The 16,233-nt window shown below is 39.7% G+C and overlaps 1 protein-coding gene, 1 long non-coding RNA gene and 1 pseudogene across 4 annotated transcripts in view; 2 read left to right on the forward strand and 1 right to left on the reverse strand.

Moving 5' to 3' along the window:
- Nucleotides 1-16,233, reverse strand: part of LOC143678263 (uncharacterized) — a 338,248-nt gene that overhangs the window by 228,839 nt on the left and 93,176 nt on the right. The window lies entirely within an intron of this gene.
- LOC143678259 (UDP-glucuronosyltransferase 1A3-like) overlaps nt 1-16,233 on the forward strand; it is a 40,686-nt gene that overhangs the window by 16,663 nt on the left and 7,790 nt on the right. The window lies entirely within an intron of this gene.
- Nucleotides 2,521-6,692, forward strand: LOC143678261 (UDP-glucuronosyltransferase 1A3 pseudogene; annotated as a pseudogene).

Here is a 16,233-nt window from a genome sequence, read left to right on the forward strand (position 1 = left end):
GCTAAACTTGTTATTTTTGTATTCCTTGAAACTCATGCTTTTACATGCTTATTTGTGAAGACCACATATTATATTATTATTTTTTTTTAGTATGAACACATTTTTAAATAAACTCCAATCTCACAGTCTCTTTTAACATAAGATTTGAACTGTTCATGCAATGTATATGCTTAATTTGGTTCTTTCCATTTAGTGTAAGCTCATTCTTCTTATTGTTTTCTTTTTCCTTGTCAATTTTGGAATTCTACCTATCTGCAAATGGAAAGGTGCCATGTCTTTCATAGTGTTTCTTGCCTAGGGCTTCTAATCAAGCACACATTTCTCTACTGTAGTATGAAAACAAAATGCCAAACATTTCTTCCACCAAGGTGCTTGGTTTGCTTTTTTATTTTACTTTTAACTCATCTTTGAATTAAGTCAATTAAGTCACTTAATCACGTGGTTGTCTCTCCTTCCTGGACCTACTGCTGCCTGATGGCATCCTACCTTCCCCTCTATAAAGCCTCTAGTCACATGGATCAAGACTCACCTGTTAACTGCAAAAGTCCTATTTGCAACAAAATTATTTATTGAACATGATTATGGCTATGTCTGGGGGGAGGGGATAACTAACTTGAAACAAGCCAAAAATGAATCTTTAAAAAGTATATATTAAAAGCAATAAAGACCACAATTGGTAATGCATAAAATAAAATCAGTGACTTAGATATGCTCTCCCAGAATGAAGGCAGGGAAGGTGGGGATAGAGAAGATAATAAAGGTGAGGAGAAAGATGATAGTGATGAGGTCTGGAGAATAGAAACCCAGGGATGACAACGTTCCCAAATCATAAATCAGAACCAAAAGTTCGGTAATTTAGCAGAGGACAATCTTCAAGCTTTCAGTAAACCTGGGTTTAACTTTGGGCTTCCTGTGCATGGCAGGCAGAATAATAACTTCATGTCTTAATCCTCAGAACCTGTAAATATGTTATTTACAGGAAAAAAGGGATTGTACAGATATGGTTAAGTGAAGGATCCTGAAATAGAATATCTTGGATTATCTGGGTGGGGCCAATGTAATCACAAGGATCCTTATAAATGAAAGAAGGAGGCAGAAGAGTTAGAGATTTCAGGAGGCTGCACTCCTGCCTTTGAGGAGGGAGGATGGAGGCCAGGAGTCAAGGAAGGTGGGCAGCCTCTAGGAGGTGGAGAGGGCACTGAAGCAAATTATCCCTAGGGCCTTCAGAAGAAACAGGGTCTTGCACCTTGATTTTATCCCAATGAGACCAATTTCAGACCTCAGTCTTCTAGCAATAAATGTGTAAGATAATAAGTTTGGGTTGTTTTGAGACACTAAATTTGTGGTAATCTGTTATAGCAGCACTGGGAGACTAATCCACTATATTGGGAGAAATTTTATGCAAAAAGATCAGTCCCTTGGATATAAGAATAAGGACTTAATTGACTTAATTCAAAGATGAATTCCAGTATTTTTCCTGAAATATAATAGATTGATAATTTAGGAAGACTTTATATACCTGAAACTGTCTCTTACTCCACTCTGAGTGCCAATTTGTTTGGGTTCAGATTTATTCACTTCCTTGTTATCAGCTGGTATATTCTAGTGTGCAGGAGAAATCCAAAACTAGTCCCATTTTGTTCCTTCAGAAGTAGCATACTTTTCCCCCCTTATTCTTATATCCAAGGGACTGATCTTTTTGCATAAAATTTCTCCCAATATAGTGGATTAGTTTCCCAGTGCTGCTATAACAGATTACCACAAATTTAGTGGCTCAAAACAACCCAAACTTATTATCTTACACATTTATTGCTAGAAGACTGAGGTCTGAAATTGGTCTCATTGGGATAAAATCAAGGTGCAAGACCCTGTTTCTTCTGAAGGCCCTAGGGATAATTTGCTTCAGTGCCCTCTCCACCTCCTAGAGGCTGCCCACCTTCCTTGAATCCTGGCCTCCATCCTCCCTCCTCAAAGGCAGGAGTGCAGCCTCCTGAAATCTCTAACTCTTCTGCCTCCCTCTTTCATTTATAAGGATCCTTGTGATTACATTGGCCCCACCCAGATAATCCAAGATATTCTATTTCAGGATCCTTCACTTAACCATATCTGTACAATCCCTTTTTTCCTGTAAATAACATATTTACAGGTTCTGAGGATTAAGACATGAAGTTATTATTCTGCCTGCCATGCACAGGAAGCCCAAAGTTAAACCCAGGTTTACTGAAAGCTTGAAGATTGTCCTCTGCTAAATTACCGAACTTTTGGTTCTGATTTATGATTTGGGAACGTTGTCATCCCTGGGTTTCTATTCTCCAGACCTCATCACTATCATCTTTCTCCTCACCTTTATTATCTTCTCTATCCCCACCTTCCCTGCCTTCATTCTGGGAGAGCATATCTAAGTCACTGATTTTATTTTATGCATTACCAATTGTGGTCTTTATTGCTTTTAATATATACTTTTTAAAGATTCATTTTTGGCTTGTTTCAAGTTAGTTATCCCCTCCCCCCAGACATGGCCATAATCATGTTCAATAAATAATTTTGTTTTCATAAATTCCCAAGGCAAAGAATTTCTCTAAATTTTGTCAATTATAGATACCCTAAATAAGGATTCTCACTAGCTTTACATGAATTTTCTAAATAAGGATTCTCACTAGCTTTACATGAATTTTCTCATCTCCTGAGTGGAAAAAGGAAAAAATTAAAAACAAATAAAGAGCTTGTCAAGCTGGTTCTGTTTGGGTGTACTGTCAGTTGCAGATTAACAGGAGGAAAGCATTTTAGAAGATACTAAATAGCCCAAACTTCAGCTGAATGAGATAAAAGTGGAGAATTGGCTATTGTGTTCATTAATGAGGGCACTGACAACTTCTCGGATGGTAGTCTTACTAGACTAGTCATGAAGGAAGTTCTATTGAAACTTCCTTCAGAAAGAGTGGAAGGAGAGAAAATGAAATGAATGTGCATTCACTGAGAAAGTTGGATGAGAAAGTGGAATTAGATAGTTCATAGAACATCAGATGAATGATTTCCCACAGCAAGGAAGGTCTCTCTCCCTGTTTTGATACAGAAGAGTAGGACCAGAGGTGGAAAAAGACTGATTTATCCTTTAATGGTTGTCTTCATTTGCCAGAGCTGCTATGACAAATACTGCAAAATAGGTTAGCTTAAGCAACAAGCATTTGTATCTAAGCCCAAGAAGTCCAAAATTAAGACATCAGCTAAGCAGGCTTCCTCTTGTGGTCAGCATGTACTGGTGATGGCAGTCCTCTGTCACGTGGTTGTCTCTCCTTCCTGGACCTACTGCTGCCTGATGGCATCCTACCTTACCCTCTATAAAGCCTCTAGTCACATGGATCAAGACTCACCTGTTAACTGCAAAAGTCCTATTTGCAAATGCCTGGCTCCCTTGACTTAAGCATCAGGTTTTAAAGGTTTTTACATATTGTAGCCTTACATTTTATTGGTGAATACTTTAAGTTCTGTAGATATACCACATTGTATGAAACTACTCATTATCTGATGGGCATTTGGAATTTTCCTACTTTTGGCTCTTATGCATCATGCTGCTATGAATATTAGCTTAGAGTTTTTGTGTGAACATGTGTTTCAAATTCTTTTGGGCATATATATATAAGAATGTGTTTCAGTTTCCTAAGCTGCTCAAAGGAATGCTGCTCAAAGGAATAGTTCTCAAAGGAAGCATTCAAGATGGGTGAGATAGTGGCATGGTCAGCAGAGTTTTCCAGTGGGAATGAGGCCTCAGTGATCCCCTCAGAGCTAAGTTAGAACTGAGAGACAGCAGTTCACAGGAGAAGGGGAGGCAAGGAAATGAAACCAGTGTCCCCACACCTGTTTGGGCACTTGGATGAAGGATAAAAGAGTGGATGAGGACATGGCCCTGAGAAGGCGGCGGGGTCAGGGGAATTTATTGGAGTGAGCACAGAGGGTCATCCTATATATAGACAGAGGGGCCTGCCAAGTGGGTGGAAGGTTTATTCTGTAATGATTCACTTAAGGAGGGTCTCTGTCTTCCAATCACACTCCATCATGCTCAATGGCTCGGTAATAAATGGGTGAGAAACATCAGGTGGAGGCACGGGCTTATGTGGATTCAGCCACCTTGGACTCTGCTGAGATGGTGACTGGCCTCCAGCTTCCCCTGTGTCTGCTCCTGGGGCTGCTGCTTTTCTGGACCTTGGGTAGGAAGGTGCTGGTAGTACCCTTTGAAGGCAGCCACTGGCTTAGCATGCAGAACCTGGTGCAGGAGCTCAGCGCCAGAGGCCACCAGGCCATCCTCCTCGTGCCAGAGGTGAACAAGCATATCAAAGGAGCCAAATTTTTCACCCTGAAAACCTATGCCATTCCCTATACCCAGGAAGAATATGATCATTTCTTGATGAAGCAGACTCGTGATTTTTCAACATATACATTATCTGAAGATGTTTTTTAAAAGTATAGAAATGTTGAAAACATAACTATGTTCTTTCAAAAGTCTTGTACAGGGTTACTGCATGACAGCGACCTGATCAGGTCTCTGAATGCCAGCTCATATAATGTGGTTCTAACTGACCCCATTTACCCCTGTGGGTCCTTGCTGAGTACCTGTCTATTCCTGCTGTGTATTTTTTTGTGTTTCATTCCATGTGACTTGGATTTTGAGGGCACACAGTGCCCAAACCCTTCCTCATGTATTCCTAGGTTATTAACGATGAATTCAGACCACATGACATTTCTGCAGCAGGTCAAGAACGTGCTCTACCCTTTAGACCCTGAAATGCATTTGCTGTGTTTCTTACTCTCCCTATGCAAGCTTTGCCTCTGAGTCCTGCAGAGACAGATGACCCCAGCGGATATTTTCATATATGGGTCTGTGTGGCTCTTCAGAGGAGACTTAGTGATGGACTATACCAGGCCCATTATGCCCAACATGGTCTTCATTATGGGCATAAACTGTGCTCACAGAAATCACTGCCTCAGGTCTGTATGGGTGCCTTTACCCAATCAGGGTTCCCAGTGGAACGCATTTTTTCAAAAAACTTTCAAGTGCTTCCTCATCTGCCAATTCTTTCTAAAGATGTCTACCTATCTTGCTAACATGTCTCTAGTAGTGTAGTTAAGTTGTCATGGTCACTGAGAGAAATGAGAGTTCATGGGTGGTAGTCCATAATATGATGAAAGCACTGCATGGCTCAAACAAGATCTTCCACTGGTAGAGGTGGTGTGTTTGTTGTTGTGCAGTTTTCTTCTGCTATGTAGGAGCAGAAAAGCTAATCCCTGTGTGGAACTCAACTGTGTCAGATTTTTGCTTGTAGTGTTCAGTAGAAGGATAAAGCAGCCAGCAAATTGCATGTGTTGACAGGATAGGTTTTAGAGTTCTTGTCTTAGAAGAGATGGAGATATGATTACAGGGGATCTAATCAGTCAATCCAGGTAGAAGTTTCAAAAAGGTTAAATAAGTTGAGTGGAAGTGAGACAGTCCCAGAGATGGTTCTCTGGGGTTCTCCATCAGAGAAAAAATAATGAATTCCAACATTTCTGAATTATTCTGACAAGATGGTCTCTGACCTGGAATTGGTCACTGGAGTAGAGTGTGGAGATGTTCCAGATTTGGGAATGCATCATGGCAGTTGCATATCAAAAGGTGTCTTCTACTTGGAACACTGAAACCATGAAAGGATGGTAGTAGGGGTCATTGAGATCAAACCATGAGCCTAAGAACCCAGTGAAGGTGGAGTCAGGATGAAGAGATATGAGTGTAATTGGCAAAGGGTTTGTTAGGAAGGCTGACTCATCCCAAATTTCCATGGTAGACACTACTGTTTTACCAATAATTTCTGAGGAATCTTATGTTACCACTCAGTATTTGGGTTTGTTTGCTTGAGTTTTCGAGGTCTGGCTTTTTTTTTTCTTCTTCATTCAGGGAAATCAGCCCATTTATGTCCTATTCACATAATTTATATAACTCCTCTGATCTTTTATAGTTGATGTGTCTTTATTCTGTACTTCTTTTTTTTAAATGAATGTATTCTTATAAAGGACTCTAGTATCCATTCTTCTTTTTGATCCTATCAGAAGGCATTTATTCTTACTTGATTTTCCCCCTTTATTAATGTGTTCTTAAAATTATAAATGTATATTCATCTACTGGATTTGTAAAACTGCTAAAAAGTTGGAAGGTATTTAAAATGAATTGTTGCTATTTTCTTTTAGTTTGTGAATATGTTCTCTGGAGTTAACCACATTGGTTCAAATCTTCAGTTTCCTTTTTCTCACTGGATGAGCTTGCTCATAATCAGTCCCCAATAACAAATCACTCAATGAATACTATATCACCATTATTATTATTACAATCTAAATATTGCCCAGGTGGACAAGGTATGTCATCTGGAGACTGGCTGTCAGCCTCACTTGACCTTAAGGGTCCATGATCCTTGTGGTCCAGCATCTACCTTGACTGTCTCCACAACTCAATCCCAGCAGTACTTTTCTTGTTTATTTTGTCATTTGTAGTTCTTATAGACTTGCAATTTTGGGTTAATCTCTCTAAATACAATGGGTATTTATGAAAAAAGCCTACCTGTATTTCTGTTCATCCTTTAGACATGTTGATGCCAATTTATTTACTGCTCTAAAATATGGGCAATGTCTTCCTTGCCCCTGTGTTCAGAATTACTTTAACCCTGACCTGATTGGCTTTGTTTTTATCTCTAAATATATGTATCATATATATATATATAGTATATATAATAGTCTCTCAAAATCCAGAAACAATAATTACCACTCTGGGCTATATGTGACTGCTATAGGAGCTTACAATCTAGGCCCCTGTTTTCTTATGAGCTTTTTCTAAAGGAGACCATACCATAATTGTTCTTTCACTTCTGGCTTATTTTGCCTCACCAAGTGTCCCACATGTTCATTCACATTGTTGCTTGCCTCACGACTTCATTCCTTTTTGTAGCAGCACAACATTCGATCATATATATACACAATTATTCATCAATCATTTTCTCAATCAGTGCACCCTTCAGCCACCTGCATTCATCAGGCATCATGTATAATGTCCAAAGTCCACAGTCCTTCAACAGTCTCAATTTTGGATAATTTCATTGTTCCCAAGAGAAGGGGGATTGGGGCCAAGATGGCAGCTTAACAATGGGCGCATTTTAGTTCATCCTCTAGAAAAAACTACTAAATAACCAGAAACAGTACAGAACAGCCCCTGGACCATGTCAGTGACTGGACACACAGTGTACCCCAGTCTGGACCAGCTGGACTGGCTGCAAGCCCCCCCCCAAGAACCGTGTGTTCCCCAAGCCACGGCGGCTGGTACCCCTCCCCTACAGGCTGCTTCCCAGAGCAGAAAGCAAACACACTTTACTATCAACAGGGGCTGAGCCCAACTAAATGCCAATTGTAGAATTAATTAAAACGTTCTGGCTACTAGAAATAGGCCCCCAGCTCAGGTGAACCTGGTCAAAGCAGAAGTCGCTCATTTTTGCCCCAGAGCTGAGGGGGCATGGCTGACGGAAAAAGAAAAAAAAAAAAGGAAACAGAGGTTTTTGTGGCTATGTTTCTACAAAGGCTTGACTGCCTCTGGATTCAGCAGCAGGACTTCCCAGGCCGCAACTGCCTCAGACATAGGCAGAAACAAGGTTGATTAAGAGCTTGTCTGGAGACTTTGCTGTCCCCAGCAGAGGGGTGAAGCTCAACTCAGGTGGAATCCCTCCCTCAAGGAATTCAGACCCCAGGGCTTGGTAACTTGAAGCCATTAAAACCAGCCTATAACCTCTCCTCTGTCTCCACCACTTCCCCAGCAGGAAGAGTCTGCCAAAGTTAAAGGTACCATATCATCTTACACTGGTGGGACCTACAGGCAGACAAGCACCACATACTGGGCAGGATATGAAAAGCGGAGTCCACGGACTTCACAGGAAAATCTTTCAACCTGCTGGGTCTCACCCTCAGAGAAAACTGATGCAGGTGACTCTTTCCTCCTGATAGGAGGCCAGTTTGGTGTGGGAAACTCCAGCTGGGGTCTATAATACCTAAGTAGATGCTTCTAAGTGTGTGTGTGTGTGGGGAAAGGCACTATACAAGCAGGGCAAGAAACAAGAAAACAAGAACTGAAAAATTCTCCTCTGTTAAACAAAACCTAAGCTAGAGGTCCAGATAAAGCTGAACAGAATGTCAAAGAACAGATAGTCAACAAATTCATCCAGCAAGAAAACCCTAGGTAAAAGAAGTGAAAGCAATCTCCAGAGTAAACTAATTAAGGTAATTAAATGTCTAGATGCCAGCAAAAAATAACAAATCACACTAGGAAAATTGAAGATATGGCCCAGTCAAAGGACCAAACCAACAATTCAAATGAGCTACAGGAGCTGAAACAGTTAATTCAGAATATACAAACAGATATGGAAAATCTCATCAAAGACCAAATCAATGAATTGAGGGAGGATATAAAGAAGGCAAGGAATGAACAAAAATAAGAAATTGAAAGTCTGAAAAAACAAATCACAGAACTTATGGGAATGAAAGACACGGTAGAGGAGATGAAAAAAACAATGGAAACCTACAATGGTAGATTTTGAGAGACAGAACATAGGATTAGTGAACTGGAGGACAGAACATCTGAAATCTGACAAGAAACAGAAACTATAGGGAAAAAAATGGAAAAATATGAGCAGGGACTCAGGGAATTGAAGGACAATATGAAGCACACAAATATATGTGTTGTGGGTCTCCCAGAAGGAGAAGAGAAGGGAAGAGGAGGAGAAAAACTAATGGAGGAAATTATCACTGAAAATTTCCCAACTCTTATGAAAGACTTAAAATTACAGATCCAAGAAGTACAGCATACCCCAAAGAGAATAGATCCAAATAGACGTACTCCAAGATATTTACTAATCAGTATGTCAGAGGTCAAAGAGAAAGAGAGAATCTTGAAAGCAGCAAGAGAAAAGCAATCCATCACATACAAGGGAAGCCCAATAAGACTATGTGTAGACTTCTCAGCAGAAACCATGGAGGCGAGAAGACAGTGGGATGATATATTTAAATTATTAAAAGAGAAAAACTGCCAACCAAGAATTCTATATCCAGCAAAATTGTCCTTCAAAAATAAGGGAGAAATTAAAACATTTCAGACCAAAAATTCACTGAGAGAATTCATGACCAAGAGACCAGCTCTGCAAGAAATACTAAAGGGAGCACTAGAGACAGATATGAAGGCAGAAGAGACAGGTGTGGAGAAGAGTATAGAAAGGAAGACCATGAGTAAAGGTAAAAAGAAGGAAAATTAGAAGGACATATAAAAGCCAAAAGGCAAAATGGTAGAGGAGGGTACTGCCTGGGCAGTAATAACACTAATGTTGATGGATTAAGCTTCCCTATCAGGGGACATGGACTGGCAGAATGGATTAAGGAATGGGACCCATCTATATGCTGTCTCTACTCAAAGGACATGAGGGCAAGGACACAAGAGGACATTTGCACACCAATGTTTATAGCAGCATTATTTATAATTACCAAGAGATGGAAACAGCCAAAATGTCCATCAACAGACGGGTGGCTAAACAAACTGTGGTATATACATACGATGGAATATTATGAAGCTGTAAGACAGAATAAAGTTATGAAGTAGGTAACAACATGGATGGACCTTATGGACATTATGCTGAGTGAGATTAGCCAGAAACAAAAGGACAAATACTGTATGGTCTCATTGATGTGAACTGACATTGGTGAATGAACTTGGAGAATTTCATTGGTAACAGAGACCATCAGGAGGTGGAAATAGGGTAAGATATTGAGTGACTAGAGCTGAAAGGATGCAGATTGTGCAACAGGACTGAATGTAAAAACTCAGAAATGGACAACACAATACTACCTAACTGTAATACAATTATGTTAAAACACTGAATGAGGCTGAATGTGAGAATGATAGAGGGAGGAGGGCTGGGGACACAAATGAAATCAGAAAGAAAAATAGACGATAAAGATTGACATGGTATAATCTAGGAATACCTAGAGTGTATAATGACAGTGACTAAATATACATATTTAAACATGTTTATGCATGAGAAAGAACAAAGGAATGTCATTACTGCAGGGTTCTGAAAATAGATGGTAATTAATATTTTAAAATTTCAACTTATGTGTGAGACTAAAGCAAAAAATGTTTATTTGGTACAAAATTTATATTTTGACTAGTACATTTCCTAATATAACTTATGTAGATAGCTTGGTTGAACGACATAAGTACATGGAACCTTGGTAGGACATGAGATTTTGTTGATTTGTCCAGAGTGATGCCCTGATGAATCCCAGAGTGATTTGATCAGTGAGTGGAAAAGTATTTGCAAAGTCCCCTTTGGGGAATGGTGAGAATGGGGGAAAATTCAACCTCCCCAAGTTGAATTCTTGGTATTCTCACAAGCAGTGTGGATGACCAGAGCTGTGGGCTGAGCCCCCAGTCCTGGGGTTTGTTCATATGAAACTTGGCCCCACAAATGATAGGTCAAGCCTACTTAAAATTAGGCCTAAGAGTCACCACCACAAGAACCTCTTTTGTTGCTCAGATGTGGCCTCTCTCTCCAGCCAACACAACAAGCAAATTCACCAACCTCCCCCTGTCTACATGGGACATGACTCCCAGGGGTGTGGACCTTCCTGGCAACATGGGACAGAAATCTGAGAATGTGCTGGGACTCAGCATCAAGGGATTGAGAAAAACCCTAGAATGAGCTGAGACCCAGCATGAAGGGACTGAGAAAATCCTCTTGACCAAAAGGGGGAAGAGTGAAATGAGACAAAGTGTCAATGGCTGAGAGATTCCAAACAGAGTCGAGAGGTTATCCTGGAGGTTATTCTTATGCATTAAATAGATATCGCCTTGTTAGTCAAGATGTAATGGAGAGGCTGGAGGGAACTGCCTGAAAATGCAGAGCTGTGTTCCAGTAGCCATGTTTCTTGATGATGATTGCATAATGGTGTAGTTTTCACAGTATGACTGTGTGATTGTGAAAACCTTGTGTCTTATGCTCCTTTTATCTACCTTGTCAATAGATGAGTAGAACATATGGAATAAAAATAAATAATAAGGGGAACAAATATTAAAATAAATTTAGTTTGAAATGCCAGTGATCAATGAAAGGGAGGAGTAAGGGGTATGGTGTGTATAGTTTTTTTTCTGTTTTCATTTTATTTTTCTGTTGTCTTTTTATTTCTTTTTCTGAACTAATGCAAATGTTCTAAAATGATCATGATGATGAATATGCAACTATGTGATGATATTGTGAATTACTGATTATATATGTAGAATGGAATGATCACATATTAAGAATGTTTGTGTTTCCTGTAATTTTTTTAAAAAATTAATAAAAAAATTTAAAAAATAAAAAAAGAAATTTCATTCAGTTAAACTATTTTTGCCTATTAAGAAACTCAGTAAAGACAATGACAGTTAAATACATGATCCTGGGTGGAATCTAGCAAGGCAGGAGAGAAGGCTCTAAAGGACATTATTGGGACATAAGAAAAATTGAAATACAGGCTTTAATTTTGTATCACTGTTAAGTTTCTTGAACTCAACTGCATTTAAGGTGGTTACATAAGTGCATATCCTTGCTTAGGAAATGTGCATGGCTGTATTAAGTGTTCACAGAGGTTGATGTGTAGAACCTGCACCCAGGTGTTCAGAAAATGTATTGATATATAGACACAGTAACAGATGGATAGATATTTATTAAAATGTGGCAAAATGTTAAAATTGGTGGATCTGTGTGTGGGGGGCAGTATGTTGGAGTTCTCCATATGCGGTTTGTATTATTTTTGTAGCTATCCTCTAAGTTTGAAAATATTTCAAAACAGTTCAAAGAAACCAGGTAACCCTAAAGCCCCACACAATTTATCTCTAAACGTATATTTCCTACTATCTTTAGCACACCAATGGCATTGTCATGTGACACAAGCAAACATTAACTAGGTGCAGTTATTACAACATGTTCTTACAACATGTAGTGGGAGAGGCTGAACCTCTGACAAAGCAGCAGTCTAGGCGCAATGGCCCCAGAGTCCCAGGGCCCATGTCCCTTTGTCCTGGCCCTGCTGCTATGTGCGCTCAGCCCCACTGTATCCCAGGGTGGGAAGCTGCTGGTGGTTCCAGTGGATGGCAGCCACTGGCTCAGCATGCTTGGGGTCACCCAGAGCTGCAACAGAGGGGCCATTAAGTCCTGGTGATAGTGCCTGATGCATCTGTGCACATTAAAGAAGGAGCATCCTACACCCTGAAGAGTTACCCTGTGCCATTCGGAAGGGAACTGGAAGCGGCTTTTGCTAGTCTTGGGCAGCAGGTTTTCAAGAATGAGGGTTTTTTCCAGCTGTGGTGGAAAGGTACTAGAGAGTGCAACAGAACTCAGCTGTTTTTATCTTCCTGCTCCCAGTTCCTGCACAACCAGGAGCTCATTAACTTTCTGGGGGACAGTGGCTTTGATGCTGTGCTGGTGGACCCTTTTCTAAATGTAGAGATTTAGAGATGATAACTCCATGTTTCTTCTAAGGAACATGGCCAGACTGAAGATGGGTAAGCAGTGCCTGTATGATCTGGGAGAGATGGTGAGGAGAAGAAAGAGTGGTGAGCAATGAAGCTCACAATATTTGTAGGTACCTCTTAGTAGATGATGGTAAAGTGACAGGAAACTCATCATTTAAGTGTTAAATAGGGATTCTTGAAAAACAAAAGACATATGGAAGGGGAAAACTAATGAAAGCCTGGGAAGAAAAATGCTAAACTTGCATAAAACTTTGGAACTTTTTTAAAGGTCTCCTCTTGGGTGTAGAAGTGTCATCAGAATGGGGAAGAGAAAGTACTTTAGGGATCTCCTCCTTTTTGGAAGTGAATACAGCAGGGGGGATTGAAGATATTTTCAGTTATGAAATTGCTTCACCCTCTTGGCCATTAGGGTTTGGATTTGCTTGAGTGGAGCTTTAGGGGCAGTTATGCCAAGTGAGGGATTAACTTCTCCTTTATGGAACACCATAAGGGCTGTCCTAGAGTTTGCCCTGCTCTGGTCTGTAGATGAACTTTCCTGGTGTTTCAACATTAGCCAAACCCTGTTGTTTTACTTTGGATGTTTATGGACCCGTAGTTTGATTTCATGTTGATCATGCCCTGCTGGTGGCCATAAGGCTGTGGTGTGTGTGCAAGGAGGTGAAATTAGGCTTGGCCCTTTCCTCAGTAGGTCAAATCTAACAGTGGCTTTTTTTTTTTTACTTGAACTGATTAAGTATTTATTGTGGGAGCAGTGAAGATCCGGAAGACAATCTACTTATTATATTACCATGGAATTCTCCTTATAAAAAATCAAATGAGGTATTGATCTAGATGATTTTAGCTACAATATAAAATTATTTTTGGATACTTCAACCTGGACATTCTATTTTTTAAAATTTTACTTAAAAAAAGCAATGCAACTTCTTTATGAAACCATTTTTTTATAGCTACTGCCTGATCTGACGTGAATTTTTTCTCACTAGAATGCAGTATATACAAACCAACATGTATTTAAATGAGCCCTACAAAGAAGACTCATATGTAGTTTTAAATTGCTTGTTAAAGGCACAGTTTCATTTATGACTGGTGGTTACTGGGTGAATTTTAAGCAGCTTAATATTAATATGTTGAAGGGAAGAGAATTCCTATTATGTCCCAGGCACTCAACACGTGAAGATAAAAGTTATGTTAGCATTTGTATGTTAACGCTATCTCAATCACTCTACCTGTTTACTATCCTTGGTAGGAGAAAATATTAACTATTTTCATTGACTCCCAGCTTTAACTGTCTCTAAAGGCAGGAAAAGAACAAGAGGAACTGGTAACTTTAAGACTACCAGAGAATCTGAAATATAATAAATAAGTATTCTAGTACTATTGTCCTAATAATACAAAGGACAAGGTAGCTTTTAGATTTAAATGAGAATTTTCATTCTAAAGTGATGACAAAAAGGGTGAAGTCAAGAGGCAATTATTAAAAAAACATGAATCTTGATTCTTATATAATTGTTCTTTCAACAAGATCAGAACATTTTAATTTAAAACTAATAGATCACAATTGTATTGCTTTTAAGATATTTTATTAAAAAATGACACAGTTCAGAATTACCCAAAGAAATTTCTACTACACGTTAGCTTATCCAAGTAAGTGAAAAAGAAACCACAGTGTACCTCCCTTAACCTAGGAGTCAGGTTGTAAAGTTAAAGTCCATTGCCAGCAATGGACATGCAGGTAACCATCAAAAAAGTGATAAATTTAAATCCAAATAGCTTCTACAAACTGAAACGCCCTTTGCTGAGTCACAGGAATAAAAATGGGGCATTGGCACCATATTCAGTGAATATGGTGGTTATGTATGGAACTGCCATCTTGAGTGCTCATGATGGTCACAGTCTTATCACCTGGTGGGTTTTCTGTTTCATTTGTAGCATCTTCTTTATTACAGTCCATCCAATTAACTGTTTATACAGAATATGCAAATCTGGAATTCGAGGGGCATTGTAGTTTTCCACCAGAAATAAACCAGCTTGTTTCTGCAAAGTAATTTAGTAATAGCTGTAGAAGGCCAACATAATCTAGAGGAAAATGAACTCAAGAATCAAACTGAAAACAGAGACTAAATGCTGTAATGATAAGTTTCATTAATTATTTTACTCATGTTTGTGAAAACTTCTCTGCGTTATCAATAAAAACAGCCATTTCTATCTTACCTTTATCTTAATACAGATATTATGGGAAAAATAGGAAATAAAACCCTGCTAGTTCCCCCACTGTACCCCCCCAACATCAGAATTATCTTTATTCATGATTTGTACTACTGCAGGATGGCAGGTATGTGTGAAGTTAATTGGGAGGGGGTAATGGAAGCAAATTACCAGAACTGAGCCACAGATTTTTTCTTTTTATACGGCTCTTGACATGTCAGAAGGACAATATCTCCTAAAACAACACAACAAGACAAAAACAAGAGGAATGGAGCAGAGACGAGGGAACAGAAGAGGGCACCTTAATAATCAATGCTATAGCGCTACAGACCTTTTTTTTTAAAAAAAAACTTTAAAATAAAAATATTGCTATTATCAAGCACACTTCACTTTGCATATCTTCCTTTCTTCAGTTTTTTTACATAAATATTATCTCTTCATTTGAAAAAAAATCTAAATAACCCATGACTTCATTAAGATAAGCACTGTGTCACTTCAGTTTATGTAGCCAGAAAGATGTTGGTGATGAGTTGGGAACAATGTAATTTACGGCAAATCGCTATGCTTTACCAATTATAAGCTGCTTCTCTGTGTAGTCTGTCTTTTTTCCAATATAATCTCATTGAATTATTTTTTGAGTTCACCAAAGTTCAAGTCTCTCACTTTGTCTTTGTTTCCCCCAAATCCAACAGTGGCTTTTATGAATGAAGTTTAGGTAAGAGCTATTTCATCACTCAGTAAGAAGAGCTTAGAGATGTGCTCCTTTCCCCTGGGTAAGAGAAAGGGGGAGAGGGAGAGAGCTGTCCTGCAGATCCCAGAGAGGTAGTGCCTCAGGATGTTCCTGCCACAGCCAGAAACCACAGCGGGGAGGATGACTCGGGCTCCCTGACCTCGGATGTGGAAGCCACCATGAGGTGAAGGACTTGGGTAGGATGAACTGGGCATAGGGTCGCCCCCGGGGGAGGCTGGTCAGTAACAGGCCTTTACAGGTCATCCTCAGAAACCAGCCTGCAGAGGTCGCTGTTAAAATCCTGTATCCTCAGTGTTGTTGTCTCCTCTGTCTCACATCTGGGCTGACCAACCTTCCTGGTCCAGTTGTAGCACTGGAAGCCCTGCGTCCTGGGAGACCCCTCCTTTCTGGGCAAACCCAACCTCATCTTGCAATATCATCCGTGCCCTCAGCATTCTGTGGAAACATAAGAAAAATGTGGCTGACACTCAGAATGGGTTTGGGGGTATTAATTAGATCACTGATGTCCTGCAGTTGGAGATGAATTGCCATACTCATGCAAAAACCCTTCCTTTGTTTCCTCTGAGTGGATTTACCACTCTGTATGTGTGTGTGCATGCACACCTACGTGTTTCCTTAAGATGGAAGTACTTTGAAGTTGGCTTTTAAGGCTGGGGGCAGATCAGACTGAGCTAATATTCTTACTGAGGACACACCAACCCTCCTTATCTCCAGC

Source organism: Tamandua tetradactyla, chromosome 3 (assembly GCF_023851605.1).
Source record: "Tamandua tetradactyla isolate mTamTet1 chromosome 3, mTamTet1.pri, whole genome shotgun sequence".
NCBI lineage: Eukaryota > Metazoa > Chordata > Mammalia > Pilosa > Myrmecophagidae > Tamandua > Tamandua tetradactyla.